Here is a 23,262-nt window from a genome sequence, read left to right as displayed (position 1 = left end):
TAGCCTTGAACTTGTGGTCCTCCTGCTCCAGCAACTCAAGTACTAGGAGTATGGGTATGCAACAGCAACCTTGGCTACTAGTCACCTGTTTTTTTGTTTTTTGTTTTTTTGTTTTTTTAATTTCTAGGGGCATTCTGATGTTCACATTACTTTGTTTTTCTGACAACCTGCCCTTGTTACTCTTCAATTTCACTAAAATGTAGAGAGCCTTTAAAAAGGTTTTCTCCTTGTCGGCACATTGACTGCCTTTCCGGGTAAACTATTGTAACTTATTCTTCTTTGCAATGGTTTTGCTCCTTAATTAGTGATAGATTTTATCTGCTTATATTTGTGAACTCTGGGTTTTATAATTATTGCATTTTTCCCTCTGATTTTTTTGGAAGTTCTACAAACAATTGTAGTTACTATCTTTGAAACTTAAACAGGGGACAAATATATGTTTATAAATACCAAGAAAAATTATATTCCTTATGCTTTGTTCTCTTTGCCAAATGCGGTAGGCTAAATAGTTTTAATTCCCCTTCCCAGGGACTGATAATATTTTTTTCTTTAATATACAGCATAACTTTTATTGTAATACTTTTTGTATATTCTAGCACTTTCAACATTTATGTTAAATGCTATCAGCCATGCAGTGGTGGTGCACACCTTTTTCCCCAGAACTTGGGAGGCAGAGGGAGGCAGATCTCTGAGTCTGAGACCACCCAGGTCTACAGGGTGAGTCCCAGGACAGCCAAGGGCTACACAGCGAAACCCTGTCTCAAAAAACAAAAAAGTTATTAAAACAGTTAATGATTATACAGAGTTTACTCCAGTGTTTTGTATGTGTTCCCCCTCTTTATCAAGACCTTAGTTTTATGAGTCTGGCATCAAACGTCTGATCTCTCTGCCTCAGTCTCCCCAGGGTTAGGGTCGCAAGGGTGTGCCACAGTGCCTGACTTGTTTTTTGGTCTTCTATTATTATTAATAATATTATTTTTAGCATAGTGTCTTACTCTGTAACCTAGACTGGCCAGAACGTGGGATCATTCTGCTCCTGCCTTCTGTGCTCCAGCGTTACAGATTTATGCCCTCATTTTTGTTTTGCAATCTCTCCTTTTTAGTGGCAGGGTTCCTCATTCATGAACATGCAACTCTAATAACCACATGCCCGGGAAAAGCTTCCTCCTCTCAGTCCTGTGGCGTTTGGTGATTGTCTCCAATTAATTTTGGAGGGGGCACATTTAAACCCTAGAAATCTGGTCCAATCTCCAGGACAAAGGTAAGGAGATTACAGTCCCTCAGCATGGGAGAATGCTGCCTGTAGGCAGCAGCATGCAGTGGGGACTCAGCCATGCTTCAGCTTTTCCTCCCAACATCGTCCTCCATGTGATGTTGCAGCTGAGATGCCGATGACCTGATCATATTTTCTTACACATAAGCTTTTGCTGGGGGGCGGGGGGAACAACAGCTTGTGTGATCTTATTCTTTATCTTCAAAATCTGAAAAGCCACAGGATTTAAGTGTAATTAATTTGTAAGAAATCTAGCTTTATCATCTTGAATATATAAATTTTTATCTCAGAAAATATTTCTTCTATTGTTTATGCCCATATTGTTTCTCCTTAATTCCATTTCCCTCTAGGTATAATTGGCATTTAATACAATCTCCCCTTTAAAGTATCCACTCTACTGGTTTCTGCTGTATTTATGGAATGGCACACCTTCACCAACTCTATTTTAGAACATTTCACTATCTAAAAAAGAAACCTGCACTCATCCGTACTCATTCCTCATTGATTCTGAAACCCCCAAGCCTAAAGCATCAACCGATCTAATACCTATCTCTAGAAGTGTCTACTCTAGGCGTTTCATATAAGTAGAATCACAGGATGCCTGGCCTTTTATTTCATTTGGAGAAGATTGTTTTAGATTTCTCCATATTGGAGCATGTATTTGTGTTTTGCTTTTGTTATTGCCAAATGGTTACCTCTCATTTTCTCCATTCATCAGATGGCGAGCCTTGCTGCAATGAAATTTGTGTCTGTGCTTTTTGCATCAGAATAATACTCTGTGGAGAGATTTTTATAGTTTCAGCTTGACATGTCAGCCTGGGATCTAGTTTGGGTTAATTCATATAGCTACCATAAGGTAGGTGCCCAACCTCATTCTTTTTATAGACGCATCCAGACCCCAGAACCCTTTACTGAGAAGACTATTGTTTTTCCACCACATTATTTCAATACTATTGTTGAGACTTAACTGACCACAAATGCATGGGTTTGTTTCTAGACTATTAATTCTGTTCTATTGATCTATATCTCTCCTTATGCCCCACTATGGTCTTTATTTCTTGTTGCTTTGTAATGAGATTTAAAACCACTGTAGTCCACTTTGTTCTTTTTTTTCTTTTTTCCAAGCTTATTTTGACTCTTCTGGGCCCCTTATGTTGCTTATGAATTATAAGACCAACTTGTCAGAAGACCAACTACAGAAGCAATGAGGTTTTCATAGGGACTCCATTGACTCTATAGGTTAGTTAGGGAAGTATTGTCATTGTAGCAATGACAAATCTTCAAATCCTGCAGCATAGGCTGTCTTTCCATTTACTTATCTCCTTTTTAGTATGCCTTATAGTTTACAGTATATAGCACTTCATTTTACTTTTAAATTTACTTCTCAATACATAAACATTTCCCCCTCTCACTTTTTGTAGTGCTACATTCTGGGAAAACACTGCAACACCGACCCACATTCTCTCTTTATTTCTTTCTGAAGATTTGTCTTGTGTGTTTGCCAGCATGTGTGTCTGTTCACCGTGTGCATGTCTGGTGCCCAAAGAGGGCAGAAAACCTAGAACTGGAGTTACAGTGAAATACCATGTGGATGCTGGGATTGAATCTAACAAATTCTCTTAACCACTGAGCCAGCTCTCTAACCCCTGTCTCTCCATTTTCTTTTTTGAGGTAGATAAGCCTTTTTTTTTTTTTGTTGTTTGTTTGTTTTTTTTTTTTTTTTGTTTTTTGAGACCGGATTTCTCAGTAGCTACGGAGCCAGTCATGGAACTGTAGACCTCATAGAGATCCGCCTGCCTCCGCCTCCCGAGTGCTGGGATTAAAGGTGTGCACCACCATGGCCCAGCAATCTTACTATGTTGACCAGACTGGCCTGGATTGCCACATATCTCTTATTTGTCTCACACTTGTGAGCTTCCTGCCTCAACTTCCCTGTTATTATTGGGTAGCTGGTGGTCCTTGCAGAAAACAAAACTCGGGCTATAAATGGTACCCAACATGGGATGCCATATATGGGAAGATTTTTTCTGTCCTGCCTGCCAGCTCCCAAGTAACCACGTGGAGAGAGACTTCTTATTAATTATGAAAGCTCGGCCAATAGCTTAGGCTTGTTTCTAACTACCTCATTACTTAACCCATTTCTATTAATTTACTTTCTGCCTTGTGGCTTTATTACCTCATCTCCATAGTGCCCATCTTGCTTGCTCTGCATCTCATGGTGTCTCCACCCTTCTTCTTCTTCCCAGCATCCTCTGTGCCTAGAAATCCTGCCTAGCTATTGGCCATTCAACCTTTTATTAAACCAGTCAGAGTGGCATACCTTTACACAGTGTATCGAATATCTTGCAACAGGTATGCATCAGGACTCCTGGCCGCCATTTGTCTGTTTCTTAGTTCCCAGGGACAGTCTGGTATTCATGACAACCTGCCCTCGATACTATTCAATTTCACTAAAGAACATAGAAATCTTAAAAAAAATAAATAAATAAAAGTTTTTCTTGATTCTTGCTTTAACTTTTTCTTTCAAATGACTAGTGTTATTTTTTTTGTCTACTCATATTTGTGACTAGGGGTCTAGACTACCAAGCATTGCTAGTTGGCAACACATCTGGAATTAGACAGATCACTATTCAGTTCTCCATGGCGGTGTTAACTGCTGAAAACAATGGTATTAGCTTAGAAGGTGGATTTGTTTTCTTGCAACAAATAAACTTTGTGTAGAAACTTGTGTCTTTCTCAGAGGAGGCTGACTGTTATGATGGTGGGCAGGGATGGGGAGTCAGCAAGCTTGAGTCAGGTGAAGTGAGACGGGAGAAGAATGAAGCAAAGAAATAAGGTTAGGATGTAGTGGGATTTCATTTGTATTTTAATAAATGAAGCTTGCCTGAAGAACAGAACGCCAAACAGCCACACTGGTCAATTGTGTTTGAAATTTTGCCAGTTAGCAAACTTTGGGTCTGACTGACGAAAAGCACTCGTATCTCCGTGGAAGATCAGCTTTCAGAGAAATCAAGAAAATTGTAAAAGATGCCTGAAGCCTCCAATCCTGCATCAATAATGGGCTGTGAAAACTTCAGCGTCTCCCAAGACTGCTTGCTTTCTAATGCCGACCTCTGGGTGACCACAGAGGGTAAGGAACGAGGAAGGATAGTCCAGAAGGTGGTGCTAAGGACCAAAGAAACTAACGCAAAGGCGGGCTTCTCCTGGGAGCAGGACCAGGTTGTCATTCCAGAACTTGCCCTGTGGTGAAGCAAAGGGTTTTTACAGCAAACATTTGTAAATGTTCTATCATTTCTGTGGACTCTCCTGAAGCATAAGACATTTGGAAATCATTAGGAAGTAGATGAGAGAGTGGAAGAATTCAAAGACAATGACAGAAGAAATGTTTCGTGGAGTTCTAGGAGCTAATGCTTCATCTCAGGCAGCCACTCCCTGAAGCATGGACTATTTTACACAGGGATGCTGTGAGAGTCAAGTAATCTGACATAATAGTAGCACTTTTATTACTTACTTTTTGTTTTTTGAGACAGGGTTTCTTTGTGTAACTGTTTTGGCTGTCCTGGAACTCGATTTGTACAGTAGGCCGGCCTCAAACTCATAGAGATCTACCTGCCTTTGCCTCCCAAGAGCAAAGCGATTAAAGGCATGCACCACCACGTTTTTTGTTTGTTTGTTTTTGTTTTTTGTTTTTGGATACAGGATCTCTCTGTGTAGCCCTGACTGTTCTGGAACTAGCTCTTTAGACCATATTGGCCTCGAACTCACAGAAATCCACCTGCTTCTGCCTCCTGAGTGTTGGAATTAAAGGCATACTCCACCACTGGCTGGTTTTATCATTAACTTTTAACCTTGTTTAATGATTTGTTTAAACTTCATCTTGTTTAATGATGAAGCCCACCTAGTACTATCAGTGCGTTAAGCCAGCTGATTTTCAGTAGGAGTTCAATAAATATTTGTTGAACTATGGAAGAGTGAATACCAGAATCCTGTATCAGACGAAGGTCCTTGAACTGTGACATTCTTGTAGAGTTTAGGGTGACTGACTAAACTGAGTGGAGTGTGCGTTGTGGTTGCACTTTCAGATCGTGTGTTAATGGACGGTGTTCCTCTTCCTCAATTCCACAGGCTTTGTCAAGGCTCAAAAGGACCGACTTTCCCAAAGTTTTCCATTTGCTTTGACTATTTCTTGTGACTTTTTGTTGTTGAGACAGGCAACTTGCTACGCAGCCAGGTCAGTCTGAAGCTCATTATGTAGCTCAGGCTTGCCTGAAACTTACAGTCTTGATTCAGCCTCCTGAGTGCTTGAATTCTAGACATGTACAACTGAAGGCGTTTTTTTTTCTGTTTAACTTTGTATGACATAACTTGGTCTTTCATGATCCTGCGTTTCCCACACATGTGATTGTTTCTTTTTTTAATGTAATAAATTAAACTGCCAACCATTTGCACCTTCTATGTTGTGGTTATTTAGGAACACTGATTTTATTTAAGTCTGTAAAATGTACAAGACAATCTGAGCTGCAAACACATCTCTTCCTTCACAACTCATACTGACCCATGCTTTGAGTTGTCCCTGGTCCTCTGGCAATTCCTTATGCCACAAGAAGAGGAAAAAAGGGAAAATTATTTTGGCTTGAGAGGAAAGTTTAAAAAGCAAGACAAATGTGTTTAGAAATTATGCTGGTTTAGTAAAGTGGTGGTATTAGATTCACCTTCAGTACCACGCTGTCAACCCTGAGATCATACATGGAGGCAACATTATATAGACTGAGGAAGTTTTAGTTATGTGTTTAGTACTAGTACTCATGTATCTATGCAACAGCAGTTAAAAAGAGGGCATGAATTTGAGATAGAGAAAGTGTGTGCAAGAAAAGAAAAGAAAGGAGTGGAAGATTTAATTTAAAAAATAACAAACCATTAAAAAGTAAGAGTGCTGACTTATGGATCATATGTGATACAGTTTAACATTGTCTTTCAACTATGATTGAGAATGATACCACAATGCTTGACAACAATGTCAACATACCTACTGGCGGCTTATCGGGGCTGCAGTCTCAAAGGCATGAAAATGGCTCAATCAACTTTTCTGTGTTTTGATGCTTCAACTCATCCAGGATGAAGCTGCTTTTACTGGAAGGTGTAGTCATGATGTCTCCGGCAACAGTTTCAAAAGTTCAAGAAAATGAGAGTCAGCTTTGAATACAAGAGGCCATGAACTGTGAAAATTGGAGCGACATCTGTCACTAATCGGCCACAGAATCCCTCCAGAATTTTTGTCCTTGTAGTAACCTTTAAGGACCAGGGCCCGCTGGAAGTGGCTGCCCTCAGTGGAACTTCCCTGTGGTCTTTCTTTGTAGGAGGTTTTGCAGGAGCAGGGCAAGCCTGAAGGTCTGGGAACCACAGCAGGAGAGTGGGGGGCCAGTGTCTTGGAACTCCAGGGAGTGCTCATCAGAGAGGTACAGACATATGTTCTGGCTTGGAACCCACTTGGAGTGAGTTTGGTTTTGTCTGTGTCCCGTTATCCGCCTCATGCAAAAGGACAAGGGTTTTTGACCAATCACTGCCCATGCAAAGAGGCTTTAATCGTTATCTAGTGACAAAGAAGTCACACAGTGACTTGAAAGCACTCTGAATGAACTAGGATCCAGAAAAACAAAACAAAACAACAACAACAACAACAAAAAAAAAAAAACAAAAAACAACTGTGCTTCTTGGTCACACTCTTCAGCAGCACTAGGGGGCAATCCTTCCTCCCAGAAGACCCCCAGCTCGTTACCTCCTTACCCAGAGTGGCCACACACACCAAATTTGCGCTAAAGTTTGCAAAGCCAGGCATGAAGACTGCGCGAAGGACTCCACAGCACACGTGGGAGCGCATTTGGCACCGTGCACTTCCGACCATCTAGGGCCCCGAAGGCTCGGAGGCCCAAAAGGACACCGGGTGCTCAGGCCAGGAGGGTCCAGTGAGGAGGAGGGAGAGCGGGAGGGGCAGCACCTGAGGAATCGGCTGCAGCGCCTCGCTCCGCCCCCGGGAACTGAGCCCGCGGCCTGTGGCAGAGACGCCAGCCACCGGTGGCGCTAGCACCTCGGAGCAGAGCGCAGCGCGGAGCCGCCCGGGGCTGCAGAGACCACCCGGGCCCTCTGCCCTTGCTCCCGTCGGGGCCAGGTGAGCTGCTGCCCGGACTCGCGGGTACTGGGAGGCGAGGGCACTCGGTGGCGACCAAGGCCTGTCCTCTGGCGGGCTGGACACCTTGCAGGCTCAGGGCAGCGTCGCCTGGACTTTCTTCTGACGACCTAGGAGGCGGCGCGGGAGTGTGGAGTGAGTCGTGCGGCCGGGCAGGCGCCTGTGCCAGCAGGAAACCCTACCCCGGTCCCTGTCCCCGGCTGCCTAGCTTCGCCGCCCGCGGTCACAGGCCTGTCACCCCGGCTCCGCTGCTGCCTTTGTGGCGGGAGGGAGGTGGCCGGTGAGCTGCAGGGCAAGGGAGGCTGCGGCGAGGGGGTGCGTCCCGGCCGCTCCCCAAGCACGAGGGGACGGCTAGCGGGTCCCCAGCACTGGGCGGACGGCTTGTAGCAAGCCGGGGAGGTGTCCGCGCAGAGGATGGGTAGAGTTGGGCTTGGGAAAGTTGAGAGTGGTCAGACGTGGTCAGGCGTTTGCTGGGGTCCACGCCAAATGTCACTTTGTCACACGTGCGTCTTCCGGTCATTATTTTCATTTCTCTACGAGCTTCTTCCGAACTGCTCTTATTCTGAATGAGACACAAAGGGTTGCGTTGACAGCTGACCGTGAAAATAGACAGCAAGGTGAGGTGTGCCCTGATCAGGGAGGGTGAAGGTGGGCGGTGTGTTAAATCGGTGGATTCCTGGAGTCCTCCTGCGTTTCATTAAAAGGAGATTATCTGTATAGGTTCACCGCTTGAGTTTCTCATTGAAGCCAAGCCCAGGAAACGTGCAGGATAGGGTTCTGTGCCGGAAGGCTGCTTCGACAACTGAGTCGTATTCCTCTCTTTTCTAGAAACCCTATCCCAGAACCGTGTTCCTGGCTAAAATAAAAAACAAATTTTGATTTCTACTTTTGAAACCGTGAGATTCTCCATCCCGCCTCCCTTAAGAAATCCTCCTCAAGTCCTGTTTCAAAAGAGCCTTTGCAATTGGAGGCAGTTCAAAAGAGGTTGACTGAATTTCTCACTTAAAAACCGCTCGCTCCTCTGCCGTGTTCTGGTAAAGCATGAAATTCTGCTTTCGTTTAGTCACTGCTGTGATTATTTTTTCCTTTCTGAAAACTTTGGTGGAAATGCAATATGGAAAACTCACTAAAAAGAGAAAACTTAAAAATAATATACTCGCTGAAATAATAATAAAGTTACATGCATATAAGTATGAATTTTAAAAGGAAATGTAAACTTTAAAAATACTGAGAACTAAATAGAAATTAGGAAACAATTTCAAGCAACATCAAAGAGTATACAGTGGAAATTAAACTCTTCCTTCCATAACTTCTCTATGAGGTAGAGTTTGCCAATTTATATGTATAAATTTCTGTTAAAATGAAAATGTTATGGAAATAGAGGAGGAGAGAAATGGAATATAAGATTGCTCACATCTAGATGGATATGCATATTAATGATAACAATTACCAATTAGAGGTCCTCTTGTGTTGACATAAAGTCTTATCTGGTGGTGGATACTTATTACCTTGACAATTGGTTAGAAAGCTAAGTCTTGGAAGGAGTGTAAGTGCAAAAAGCAGGGCACCTTTTCTTCATGCTGGCTTTGTGACCTTTATCTCCCTCCACCTTGAACCTCTAGGAAGCAGAGCAAACAGAAGTTACTTTGTTCACCACAATTTTTTCTCTGAAAACACCAAGTAAACTTTTGTGTTCTCCCATTGACATAAGATAAATAACAACATTTAAAGGGTGAGATACAGCTGAGAAATAGGGTGCTTGCTTGGTCTGAGTCCTTAGGCTGGGTCTCCTCACACCACACACAGGCACATACACACTCTAAAGACAGATGTCACCAGGGATATGGAGGCTGAGTTTAAGATTTCTTTACCTCAGATAGGCCATACTTTCCTTGGGAAGGCTTTCCTGCTCCTGTCCCCTTAGTTAAATAAAGAAACTGCTACATGGTTTTTCCAGGGTCCTTCTGACTCTTCAGTTCTACCGTCCAAGTCTATTGTCTGAAGTTCTAAGTTCTCTTGGCTCCTAAGCTCTAGTAAAGGAGTCAAGGTGCTCTAAGCCTAGCTAAGAATAGCCCGTTGGACTGTAGATAACGAAACAGTGGAATGATAAGGATTTTCTGGAGGAAGACTCAGAAAGGAGAGCTAGAGATGCTTGAAGTGGGTTTCTGGAACGTCTGCTGTTGCTGTTGGTGGAGGCTGACTCTGGGGCTGAGTGGACTTTGCATGTCACCTTGGAGAGAGATTTCTCTTCACAATTCATGGTGCTATTTTAAGGAAAACCACTCTTCTAAGATAGTTACTTTTCTTTTTGCTAAAGTGGAAGCCCATTTACCTCAAAGAGTCTTGACAATTTAATTAGCAACTCTCAAGAATATTTACACTACAGATACTCCTTACAGCTATGATATTTTGTTACTATGTAAGTATACACTCATATTCTTAGCAGGAAAATTTTCTGATCACCATGAAAGACCTCAGTTAAGAGATTTAAAATATATACTGCAGGTAGTAATTGCCAAAATCGTTGCTATTAAGATGAAGGTCTATTCTACAAATGAATTACAGAGAAATCTTTAAAATCTTAAAAGTGCTTGATTGGTATGCTAAAATTATAAATTAGAAGAATATGTTTGTAAAGACAGTTAAATAACCTTGATTTACTAACAAAACTCCCCCATAACTTAAGTAACAAGAACAAAATTATTCTAAAATGGCAGTAGCCATCTCAGTTTCTTCCAAGTCTTGATGTGTACACAGATCTTTTTATAGATGACTTATGTTACGGATAAATTTTAATCTGGATTTTTATAAACATTTAAAAACAGTTTCATTATTTATAATAATTTTGTAAATTTTTATGCAACACATGCCCCATAATTAATGTTCTCTTTGGAGATTTTAAAGTAACTAAAAAATATGAGCATCCTGATGAATGTAAACACTCTCCCTCTTTCCCTCTCAGTCTTCCCTACTTTTCCCTCTCTTTTTTTCCCTTCTCAACACACTTAGGGTTTTTTTTCAGTGTGGTTGTAAATGGGTGGATTCAAAGTTAGAAATTCTGGGTTCAAACCTAGCTATAACATATAATGGGAATGCTGATCAAGTAGCTTATTTTCTAGTCATTTAGCTTTCTAATCTATAAAACGGGTTATAATGGTAGTTCTCTAAAAGGTTAAAATAAAAAAAAAAGAAAATGCCTGTGAATGTTCCCCCCTTTTATTGATAAAGTTTCAAATTTCTGATGATTTGTAGCAATTAAATTATTAGCGTTTGGTCAGAGTTTGCACTGATTATATGATGAATGTATAGAAGCCAGTTACATCTGTGAAGAGTGCTTAAGTCTTTCAAGATAGCCTTTTTCAGATCAATTATAGGTTTCTTTTTTCTGTTTTCATCCTATGCTTACCAACTATTATGGGTTTAATCTTGGGAAAGTTGCTATTAAACTTAATGTCTAATATCATATATATATAATTAAAGTGAAAAAACAGTACCCTACTTTTCTTTGAAGGGTTGTTTTATAAGTAGTGAAATTTTGATCACAATTTATGGTCTTTTTTTCTTTCAATTAGAAATACTTCTAAAAAATCAGACCAAGAAAATGTACGACCGAATTGGGTTATCTTTAGGCAAGAGACAGACTGGAGTTCTTATGTAGTCAAGGTAGCTCTTGTAAGTTCTGGAGCGCCCCCAGCCCCCACACGCTGCTCTCTGTGCCCTGAGCTCCAGGAGGGTTCTATTGTGCACTCTTCCTTTTCCCTCACTCCTCCGAGTCCAGATGTGAGGTTGCATAATGACTTCAACTCAGCTCCGTGTTTGCCCCACCATACACTCTCAGAGCATGGTTTCTGTCCTGTCTATACATGGCAAAGCAGAGAGAGAACTCAGTGTCTTTTCCTTGTACTTTGTCTGTGTTCAGTAGTCCCTCCAGCAGACGCAATGTGTGCTGCAGGGAATCATGTCTTGGACACGGTCTGTTTTTATGGTACCAGTTTGGAAGCAGAACTACTGCCTGTGTTGATGTGTTTCTGTTTAGAAGGTTAGGATACTTTTTTGTTTTGATTCTTCTAACCTCTTGTGTGAGGGAATTTCTTGGTTTTTGTTCTGGAAAGTGGGGTTAACAATTACTGCTTTAGTTACTGACTTTTTGCATAGGATTTCTGTAAAGACATGAGAAAATAAATGTGGACTTGATTTTAGGGGAAAAAAGGCCCACACATCAGTACTAGGTTGTCAAAATTATATACCATTACAACACTTTTAGGAGTGTATAACACTCCTTGTAGGCTTTGAGAAAACCTGATCTACTGAGTGAACCCGGAGTTAGGTGTGGAGTCTAACGGTGCACCCTGAGCTACTGAGTGAGCCTGGAGTTAGGTGCGGAGTCTAACAGTGCACCCTGAGCTACTGAGTAGAAGCTCTGGGAAGCAAAGTTACCAATCTGCCTTTTAACAATCCATATAATGCTGGGTGACTATTCTAGGGAGAAAGGAACTTCAACACTCATAAAAAGTGTTCTATGAGCTAAATATTAGTTGTAAATTGATCTGAAAACATCATAAAATCATTTTGCATGCTAAACACAGGATGAAAGGTAGCTATTGCTATTAGCTCCTATTTGTCATTTAATCTCTTAAAACCTCATTCAGACAGGAATTACAAACTAGACGCCTGATGGGCCAGACACTCATGTGTGGGGTGGCAGAATAATAGGGGTGTAAAATAGTCACCCCTATTATTGCTGCAGTGATGAACTTACTTGTTAAGAAAAGTCTGAAGGTGGCAGAGCCTCGAAAGCTCCTCTACCTGTTGCTATTTAGGAATGTGGGCGCTGTGGCTACACCATTCGACAGTCCAGATAAAGTGCAAAGTTCACATTCTTAAGTTAACTTAAATATTTTTGATGACAAAAAGTTGACTGAACAAACCAGTCTGGAATCTAGATCACTTCTAGCCTGGATCAAGCGATATTTGTAACCAGTTGCTCATGATGACAGAAGAAATCTGCTGTTGGTTACTTGATAATGGAAAAGCATAGTGAGATTACAGGCATTTTCCAGTGTTCAAATAATAAAACTTCAATAAATTAAAGTCTGGTGTTGCCAATTAGGTAAAGAATTAGCTATTATGTTCTACTAAGATTGAAGGCAAAAATTCAGGTTTTTCTGGAGAGCAATTATAAGCCTTTATCAAACTGCCTACTATAAGACAGTAACCCCAGGCCATAGGTAGCCATTTAAACATAAATTAACACCTTCAAGCAGAGACTCCATTTCTCAACTCTGCTGCTCACATTTTAAGTGCTGGAGAGCTACACGTGGTTACTGACCACTGCTGGGGCATATAAATAAGACCAAGTCCTGTGAAGAAGTCAGTTCTGTTGGAGGGCACTCAATTCTTCAGGAATTTCCCCCGAGGAGTTTGTTGGAAAGAAATAATTAAGCCTGATGTGGTGGTGCACAGCTGTAATCCGAGCACCGAGGAGCCTGAGGCAGGAGGATCTGGAACTGGGCCGGCCTGAGCTAGGCAGCAAGACTGCATTTCAAAGAAAATGCAAAATATAACATCAAATATTAATTCGAGTAAAAATTTAGGGCTGGAGAGATGGTCCAGTGGGTCATCTTACTGCCAAGCCGGATGACCTAATTCTGTTATCAGAACCCTCATGGAGGGAGGAGTGAACCAACTCTGGCAAGTTGTCCCCTGACCGCTACACACAAACCGTGGCACCCACAGGTGTGTGCTGTGCACATAAGGTATATAAATAAATATACAAAGTAGAGTATTAAGTTTAGAAAATCAGCCTACACTATCTCAGAGAACCTAGACAACAACATACATGGTTCTAATCTACATGGGAAGTAGAAAAAGACAAGATCTCCTGAGTAATTGGGAGCATGGGAGAAGGTAGAAAGGGAAAGGAAGGGAGGGGAGCAGAGAAAACTATATAGCTCAATAAAATCAATTTAAAAAATAAAAAAGGTGGGAGTTATTGCCTCAAAAAACAAAACAAAAAAATAAAATTTATTTTTCCAGTAAAAAGCAGTTTAGAAAGAATGTAAACACAAGCTTAAAGCGAAAAAAAAAAAAACCAGTCGGCAGTCAATATTTGGGAAAGTAGTGTTAAATATATTAAGTGAAAATATCTCTAATAGAATCCTTTTGCTTATTTAGGTAGATAGCTTAGGTACAAAAGATTATGGAGCCAATTCTTCTAAAAACACGTACAGCCTTTCTCTGTGGGTTCTTGTTAGAGATGCACATCCTGCCAGGTGGTGGTGGGGCACACCTCTAATCCCAGCGCTTGGGAGGGAGAGGCAGGCAGGTCTCTGTGAGTTTGAGGCCTGCCTGGTCTACACAGTGAGTTCCAGGACAGCCAAGGTTGTTACGCAAAGAAACCGTGTCTTGATAAACCAAAAGGAAAAAGAGAAAAAGAAGTCCACATCCCGCCTCCCTCATTCCTCCCTGTGGTCTGTTGAATGAAACTCTAGCATGGACCAGGAATCTGTGAACTGATAACTCTGCCGCTATCTGTGCATCCCTCAAGCCGCATCTGTGTTATTGTGACGGAGTTAAAACTCCGGAGCTTTGTCTCGACCCTGTTCTCACTGTGGGGATACACTGTGAGGTTCAGTGGCTCTCCACATTTGCTGGATGAGCAACATGCTTAACCAGGGAAACGGAGTGAAGCATTTGCCTCACAGAGTGACTCCTTTAGATGGTGAAGTGCTGGAGAGGGACATGGAAGAGTGGAAAGGGAGCCTGGGCTTGCATCACTGAGAAGCCACACCTGAGTGGCCACCCCTTGGGAGTTTGCAGATTGGGTTGGAGAGGCAGATTTATTTCAACTCCCGGTATTCTCTGCTGTGCATAATTTGTAAATTTTTTGGAAGGAAGTTAAACATCCCCAAATTCACCGTGTTTCAGGATCAACGCCTGTCGTATTTGCTTGTGAAACACAGCCCTGCCTTACTGAGTAAGTGTTTCTGAGGTGGAGCCTCCGAGTGTGTCTCGTACCCAAGAGCTTTTTATGGATATCAAAGTCTTAAAATTATCCCTCAACATAACACCCTACGGACCTCGTTTAGCAGCACGGATAATGGGAAGTTGCCACGACTGCAGGCTACAGTGTGAAGAGCAGAGTGCCTGGTGCATTATTTCTTTTATCTACCGCACTGTTTTCACCGAGTTTATTCACTACATCCTTATAGTGTATTTAGGGGACTGAAAAACTATCCTCATTGATTATAATTGGCATCGGAGAGCAAAGGAAATGTCTCTTTTGACATGCCTCCACCCCTCCAAGTCTGTTCCCTTTTGTTTTAGTTTAAATTTTTATTTGATTTGTTATCTTTGAATGTGTGTGAAGAGTGCACGCCTGCCACAGCATGGGCGTGGAGGCGGAGGCTACCTTAGAAGATCCTTCGTCTTTCAGGTATTGCTCTCAGGTCCTCAGGCTTATGGTTTACACGGCCAACCCTTTATTTGCTAAGCTATCTCGCCAGTGCCGTCTGCATGCCCACCCCACCTTTTAAAGATGAACTTCAGCCTCCCTCCCTCCTTCCTAGAGAGGTATTGGCTCCCTTGGAGCTGGACTTAGAGGCAGTTGTGAGCTGCCTGATGTGGGTGTTGGGAACTGAATTCGGGTCCTCTGCAAGAGTGGTATATACTCTTAACCTCTGACATCTCTCCTCGGTCCTTAAAACGTTTAGTAATACTTTCAGGACTTTTTGCAAATAATATAACTGCTTATAGAATCACAATTTGAAACAGTCAGTAAATGTGAAAAATGCTTAGCTCCGTTTGTTTGGAAATTCAGTAACAAATCATAATAAGCTATACCACTTGATGATTTTAATATACATTAAAATGTTAAAAATATCAGTAAAAAACAAAATGACAGTTTTCTCACTGAAAAACTTAGGCAGGTACTTTGTTCTAAAATTTATATTAAAACTATGAAACAAAATTTTTCCCAGTTTTCTGTTTGCTGAGAGAAGATGAGAGGAATTGAGTTTTATTCTCTTTTTTATTCTTTCTTGTTTGTTTGTTTTTTGAGACAGGGTTTCTCTGTGTAGCCTTGGTTGTCCTGGAACTCACTCTGTAGACCAGATTGGCCTTGAACTCCATCTGCCTCTGCCTCCCAAGTGCTGGGATTAAAGGTGTGTGCCACCACTGCTCAACTGAATTTATTCTCTTTTTTTTTTTTTAAATCAGTGCTGAGGTTTGAAGTAAGAGCCTCACTTATGCCAGGCAAGTACTCTACCACTGAAGTACTCTTCAGAAATTATATTTTTGTTTGCATTTTTAGTAGTTCTTTGAGAGTGTTGTACAATGTATTTGATCTTACTTACCCCCTCCCTTGAAGATTAAAAGGTGATATAAATGTTGGGGCACTCTGGGCTTGAGACGGTTCTCTCCTATTTCTTTCTTTTTCTTTTTTTTTTTAAATTTATTTATTATGTATACATATTCTGTCTGCGTGTATGTCTGCTGGCCAGAAGAGGGCACCAGACCTCATTACAGATGGTTGTGAGTCACCATGTGGTTGCTGGGAATTGAACTCAGGACCTTTGGAAGAGCAGGCAATGCTCCCAACCACTGAGCCATCTCTCCAGCCCTCTCTCCTATTTCTGAACGGAATGTGAGTGCATGTCACAAGCCAGAGACAGCACCGCTATGGGGTTTCTGTAGCTTTTCCAGCTCACCCGGCTTGTTCAGCTTGCTTTTCTGTTTTATCCTGTATGTTCCCTGTGTCTTCTCAGGGCCAAAATTATAGCTAATGTCAAAAACAGTGTAGAACAACCACACTACAAGATTTTCCAAAAACATTTGGAGAAATTATGTTTTATTATGTTTAAATTTTAAATAGAATTCTTTTTAAAAATTTTAAAAGTAGTTTATTTATGAATATTTTTGCCTCAGTGTATGTATATGTAACATGTACATGCCTAGTTCTGAAAAGGAAGAAGGTATCAAATCTCCTGGAATTGGAGCCACAGGTGGTTGTGAGCCACCATGTGGGTCCTGGGAATCCCACCCAGGTCTTCTACAAGAGCAGCCTGTCTTTAAACCACCAGGTCATCTCTCCATTTTCTTTTCTTTTCTTTTTCTTTTTTTTTTTGTTTGGTTTTTCTATACAGGGTTTCTCTTTGTAGCCCTGGCTGTCCTGGAACTCACTCTGTAGGCCAGTCTGGCCTCAACCTCAAGAGATCCGCCTGCCTCTGCCTCTGGAAGCTGGGATTACAGGCGTGCACCGCCACTACTACTGCCTTGCCTGTACTCAATTGTAAAATCAGATATTCTAAATGGTTGATACCTCTGTAGAGACTCTTGAGCCAGTAGTATGCCTTATCTGAGCTGGTGCCTCAGAGCAGGATTTGCTTAGGAATAGCATAACACATAGAACAGTTGTGTGTCTGTCATTTCAGGGCATGGGTGTGGGCAGAGGGAGGGAGAAGAGAATATTTGTATATGCGCAAAACACAGGTTTTGAAAAATAGCCAGAAAGGACTTTGTGACTCCTCTGCTCTTCCCTGCTTAGTATTCTCACAGAATTTAGTAATTTTCAGCAAGCTTTCATAGTTATGGTTTGGTTAATGAGAACCAATGGCCAGTGTGTCACTCATTGCACATGCATTGTTTATAACCTGTGAAACGGGCTGACTAATTTTGATTTTTAAAGTTACAAAAAAGGAAACTCAAGAAGACACACTGTTTCCCAAGTCCCTTGGTGGTAAGTATTAGTCTGCAGACAGACAGAGGCTGTTTGATTTCAGAGCCAGTTTTCTTTCCTTGAGTCATCCTCTTGGCATTTTGTGACTATTGGATTCTAAAACCTGAATGTCAGTAACTATACCTTACAATGTTTTGCTGTATCCAGGAAGACAAGTTGGGGTAGATGTGAGACCTGGGGGCAAAGCTGTGATGTGGTTGTGGAGTAGGGACCAAACCTGGTTCACTCACCAAGCTTGAACAAGGCTCCCAAGCTGCAGATATCTGCCTTTTTCCCTTTCTCTCTAGCTACAGCTCTTGGAACAAATACATAGTTAGCCCTCAATAAATATTTTTTAATGAGCGAATAAACACCACCTGTTGAGAACTGCTGTGTATCTTCCCGGCCTGAACCAAACTTCATTCAGACCTAAGCCATTGTCCACGGAACTCTGTAGGGAAAAGAGGGATGGTAGGTGGACAGCAAAATCTTGTTACCTTCTCCAGAATATCAGGCCAAGGCGCATGCCTTTTGAAAGACATCTTTGGAATAAAGGTTGGTAGTAAGGAAAATAAATCCAAAGCAATTCTGTGGATGAGATTGAAGGGAGATTAATTTTATTTCTCTCTTTTTTAAAGTTTGCAAAATTATTTATATAATTCTTATACATATTTAATATATCCTCAAGCTTATCTGCTTTAAGTAATATAGACTTTAAGCTTATCAGCAAATATCTATTTTTAAAAAATAATAATTGAAAGCCAGGTGGTGGTGATGCATTCCTTTAATCTCAGAACTCAGGAGGCAGAGGCAAGCCTCTGAGTTCTAGGCTTGCCTGGTCGACATAGTGAGTTTCAGGACAGCCAGAGCTACACTGAGAGACCCTGTCTCAAAAACAAAAATGAAAAACTTGAAGCCATGTGTTTCTAGGATAATACCACATAGTGAAGTAGAACCAAGGAAGGGAGAGTTTCAGACAAAAATGCTTGTAAAATGTGACTATATATATAAATATATAATGTGACTATACATATATACATTGTATATATAATTACATATATAGTCACATGCTATGTAAAATGTGACTATATATTCATATATAGTCAATATATAGTTTCCATATATTGTCAATATATATATTAAACGAGTGCTGCAATTCATATTGCTAATTGGATTTTAATTGACAAAACTTCCTAAATTAAATCATTGTGGGCTTGTTTCAAATATCCTTTCTAGTAGATTATCTGAGTCCATATGTAACTGAAGTTCATATATTATAGACACCATAATTCTGTCTTAGATTAAAGGCTGTGTATAGTGTGTACTGATTTTTTAAGCCAATAATAATTATAATATCAACTAATTGTCTCTTAGCTTTCATTTGAGTATGAAGTAATTATTTTCTCAAATGAATTTATCACTTCCTAAAAAATGATTGTATCTTTATGGTTTTCTGACTGAGCAAGAGGTTGTCATTCAGTGGTGATAATAGAATTCTCCACTGGGCAGGAAATTGTGCTAGACTTACGTTAATAAGACTTTATTAGGCTCCTGTGACTGGACTGGGGATATAAGAGAAAGACAGGCATACACAGAGTAGTTCTTTCCCTGAGAAAATGACAGCCAGCCACAAGATGGTTCTGTAGATTCAGATTTATTTTATATGAAGTATGTTCCTTAAGTCATCACAAATGCAATAAAATTACACAGCATAATATGTATTTGTTCTATTCCCCAACATCAAAATTATAAAAGAATCTAATTAAAGCTGGAACCTGATGGAGTTTAAATGTCTGTTTCCATTCTTTCTTATTTAAGCCAAAAGATGCTTTAAACTTGTTTCTGAGGGATCAGTTATGTAATCTGAAGGGGTGGAGGAGACAACGTTCCATTCGTGCCTTATAGATGCTTCAACTATGACATGCATTGTTTGGGAGGGGTAGGAATTGTGTATATATAGGTACATGTGTATGTGTGCCTGGTGTATGTACACATGTGTAGGTGTGTGCACATATGATGTATATAGGTACATGTGTATGTGTGCCTGGTGTATGTACACATGTGTAGGTGTGTGCACATGTGATGGGGCAGGTTTGGAGGTCAGAAGACAACTTTCAGAAGTGGGTTCCTTTCTTCTACCATGCGGGGCCTAGGAATTGAATTCAGAGTTTAAGGCTCCATCTTAAGGCTCATTCACTTTATCATCCATCCATCCATCCATCCATCCAGACGTCTGTCATCTGTCTGTCTCTGTCTGTCTATCTAGAGGCAGGATCTTTCACTGAACCTTGAACTCATCAGTCATAATGATGACTAGTGGCTGTCTAGTGACCTCCAGGTCACAGTTGTCTTCTGACCTCCAAACCTGCCTCTGCCTCCCCAGTGCCAGGATTAGGGGTACACACTACAGTGCCTGGCTGTTCTGTGAATGCTGGAGTCTCAACTCAATTCCTTTTACTTTTCACACCGAGTCACCTCTTCAACCCAGAAGGGATGGAGGAGAAGTGGAATATCAATGTGAACAACATTCAGTTTATATCCTTCTCTTATATTATAGAACAGAAACCAATTTTAATAAATGTGCCCCTGCTGAGATGCCATTTCTGTAGCAAGTTTAAGGCATATGGAATTATCAATTAGAAAGAAAATGAATGAAAGCTCATTTTAGCCTTCAGATAGTAGAACAGTGACTCCATATGTCTGTATTCTAATGATACAAATAGAATATGAGGAAAATAGTGAGCTTTTATAGTTCTTTTAAAAAATTTTCGTCTTATGTGCATGGGTATTTTGTCTGCGTTCATGACTGCGAGGATGATGAACCCCCTGGAACTGTAGTTACAGACAGTTGTGAGCTGCCATGCAGGTGCTGGGAATTGAATGGGCTCTCTGGAAGAGCAGCCAGTGCTCCTAAACCACTAAGCCACCTCTCCAGCCCCAGAATATAGTTTTATTTAATTAATTAATTTATTTAGGAGACAAGGTTTGTGTAACAGTCCCAGCTATCCTGGAACTTGCTTTGTAGACCAGATTTGGTCTTAAACTCACAGAGATCCTCCTGCCCCTGCCTTCTGAGTGCTGTGATTAAAGGTGTATGCCACACCTGACCCCAAAATATAATTCTTACAGCATCTTAAAATTATTTATAAAAGGTAGAGGCAGGTGGATCTCAGTTTGAGGCCTGGTTTATGAAGTGAGCTTCAGGACAACCAGGGTAACACAGAGAAACCCTGTCTTGAAAAGCCACTAAAAAAAAAAAAAAAAGAAAGAAAAGAAAGAAACAAAGAAACAAAGAAGAAAGAAAGGAAGAAAGAAAGTAGGAAAGGAAAGAAAAAGATTAGATTAGAGGTTAGTCTACAAGACTTTATCTTATATAGTCATTTTTTTTGTATGGTTTGATTTATTAAAACTTGGGTTTGTACACGGGAAGTCTGAGTTGGGTTTTGTAAGTAGAATTCTCTTTTGGCTTAGATGTTTAGATTTAATTTTTTCTTAATTTGTAAAGCATTGCCACATAAATCCCAAGAAATTAGTGTATGAAGTTGTCTAGTTAGAACTAGTTATGTGATCACCAATTTTCTCCCCATCAGGACTGAAATTTGAATCTCTGAATGCATTGGTGTGTCTGTGATGGTCAGGGCAGCCAGCTGCCTTTGTGTATGCTTCATTTAAATGCAAATTTAACTGAGGGACCCCAAAGATGATTTCAAAAAATAAAGAGAATTTTAACATGAATAGTTATTTTTTATGAGTACTGAAATCCTGTCTTATACTAAAGAAAGAGAAAGGAAGGAAAGAAGGATGAAAGAAAGAAAGAGAGAAAGGAAGAAAGAAACATTTAACAGCCAACGCTGAACAATGTTATTTTTAAAGATTCTTAATTCATTATCAATTTTTTCTCATTTCTAAGAATTAAATGAAAAAAAATAATTTGTATGTTTTAAAAGAAATATACCAATAGCTAAGGATGACGCTGGATGTCATTTTGTAGTATTATATAAAGAAAAATAGTAATGTTTCAAGAAGAAATCAAATGATAGAAATACATCTTAAAAAAATTATATCGGAGATACCCAAAAATAGCTATTGCAGACAGCATATGCACACTGATATAATGTATGACGTGCACATCTATGAGATATGTATGTATCTAGGATATATTTTATCCAATAAATAAAGCTTAGTCTCATCCTGTGATTATAAATGACACACTTTTTTTAAGAGTGGTCATTTTTTCCCACTGAGACAAATAATCAAGATTGCAAATTCTATGATTTGGTTTTTTCCATTGCCACGAATGTCCTCTCATGGAAGGGTACTGTCTGTGTCTCAAAAATCTTTTCTCTTTGCCTACAATAAAACAGGCCATTTCTCAGGGCGCTGTTGATTGCATATTTTGAAATCATTTTTGTCTTCAGTCATTATCCTTCTAGCATGTGATTATCTTGTGTTAGAAAAACAAACAAATAGACCAAAACCTCTTTGATCTACCCCAACCTTTCTATATGTTAATTTGGAGAGAGTGACGCTACAGTATGCCAATAAAATGTACTCCTGCATTGATGTTTTCAAAGTAATTATAAAAAGGATTATAAAGTTTACTGAAGGAATTGTTATTGTTGGTTGATAAAATTTACTTAATCCCTATAAATGTAAATATTTCCCAAACCAACCCCTAAAGAGCCAAGGATTCCTTTCAAAGAAAAGAATTTATTTATTCTAAACCTAATTTTAGCATAAAGGAATGGGTTGAACGTTTTTAAAAACCAGGTTTCCATTGAATGTTTAAGATTTGAGGACAATTCCTCACATTTGACTCTAATCATTACTGTTTTGAGTTCAAGACTGACTGAGTTTTCTAGTCACCAATAGGGGTTTGAAATGCGTGTGTATAGTAGAATTCTCAGTTACAGATTCTTTTGGATGAAAGTCAGATGCATCATTTTGTAAGCAAAACCTATGAGCATTTTTTTTTGTCCGTTTTCCCTGAACTGCTGTGGCATATGCTGAGGTATTTCCTTGCGAGCAGAAATGTTAGCACCATCCTTACATGTACTGCTCCCTTCCGACACAAACCTTTCTCTTGCTTCTACAGCTTTTTCTCCTCCAAACTCAGGGTTAGAGGGAGTGAACTGTATATGCAGTCTCTTCTCTGTTTGAAGGACAGGTACATACAGGACACGAATCATACTTGTTCAAGTCCTGTGCTATGCTAATATTTTTACTTTTTCATGTAGTTGCGTCTTTTTTAGATAAGGAAACCAACAAACAAATGAACAAAACGACACACTGTTCCACTCTGCAGTGTGGAACGAAGCCTGCCTAGTTTAATGTGTACTTTGTAACACAATTTTAATGTTTCTTAATTAGATTTAAAATTAGCATTTATACCTATTACAATGATTTTTACTGGTAGCTTGTTAATGGTCATTGTGGTAAGTATTTCTGGGTTACAACCTAACCCCTTTGCAATGTGGTGGGCCAGTGCTGAGTCCCTGCCGCAAACATCTGTGAGGGACCCGTCCTCTGGAGATTTTTCTTTCTGTTTTGTATTGAGAAGAACAGATTGCTGTGGACATTTTTCATTATTACATCGGTGGGACTTCATGGCATGTGTAGGAAACAGAGAATGGCTTGTTAGTGGCGTTTCATTTTCAGTAGCTGTGGCCTGGCCACTTTCTCAACTTATAAGGGCATTCTGTTTCAAGCATTAGATACCATTGAGGTGGAGGATGTGGGTAATTGGAAAGATGTCACCTGGTAAAGTGAAATGCTATCTGAATTCATTTCTGGAGTGTCAAGGCAAGTGGGGGATGGGAGAATGAAACTTGAATCAGTGACCATCTGGCTTAGATTTGGCTGATTTCCTGTGCATGGCTCTTTGTTCCCAGCACACAATAGGTTGTTCCTTTTAAAGATAAGAATTCTGCTGTTACTTTGTGCTGAATCAGCAGCTTTGGTTAGGGATTCCAAAGCAGGTTTGGGGTCCTTTCTATTGTTCTGAGGTTCCCATCCTGTCTTCATCAATTGTAACAATGTTCCAAAGGTTTTCTATAGAGAGGTGGTTTCTAGAGACACATTGAATAAAAT

The 23,262-nt window shown here is 40.3% G+C and overlaps 1 protein-coding gene across 1 annotated transcript in view; it reads left to right on the top strand.

Moving 5' to 3' along the window:
* The first annotated feature begins 7,372 nt into the window (after positions 1–7,372).
* LOC121453265 (GREB1-like protein) overlaps positions 7,373–23,262 on the top strand; it is a 254,133-nt gene continuing 238,243 nt past the window's right edge. Inside the window, exon 1 of the mRNA XM_041659867.1 lies at positions 7,373–7,439. The gene's annotated coding sequence lies outside the window, so the exon portion shown is untranslated. The remainder of the gene's footprint in view (positions 7,440–23,262) is intronic.

Source organism: Microtus oregoni, unplaced genomic scaffold (assembly GCF_018167655.1).
Source record: "Microtus oregoni isolate MIOR12 unplaced genomic scaffold, Mior012 000011F_ref0000422, whole genome shotgun sequence".
Taxonomy (NCBI): Eukaryota; Metazoa; Chordata; class Mammalia; order Rodentia; family Cricetidae; genus Microtus; species Microtus oregoni.
The sequence above is the reverse complement of the archived record's forward strand: the minus strand, read 5'-3'. Positions and strand labels throughout refer to the sequence as shown.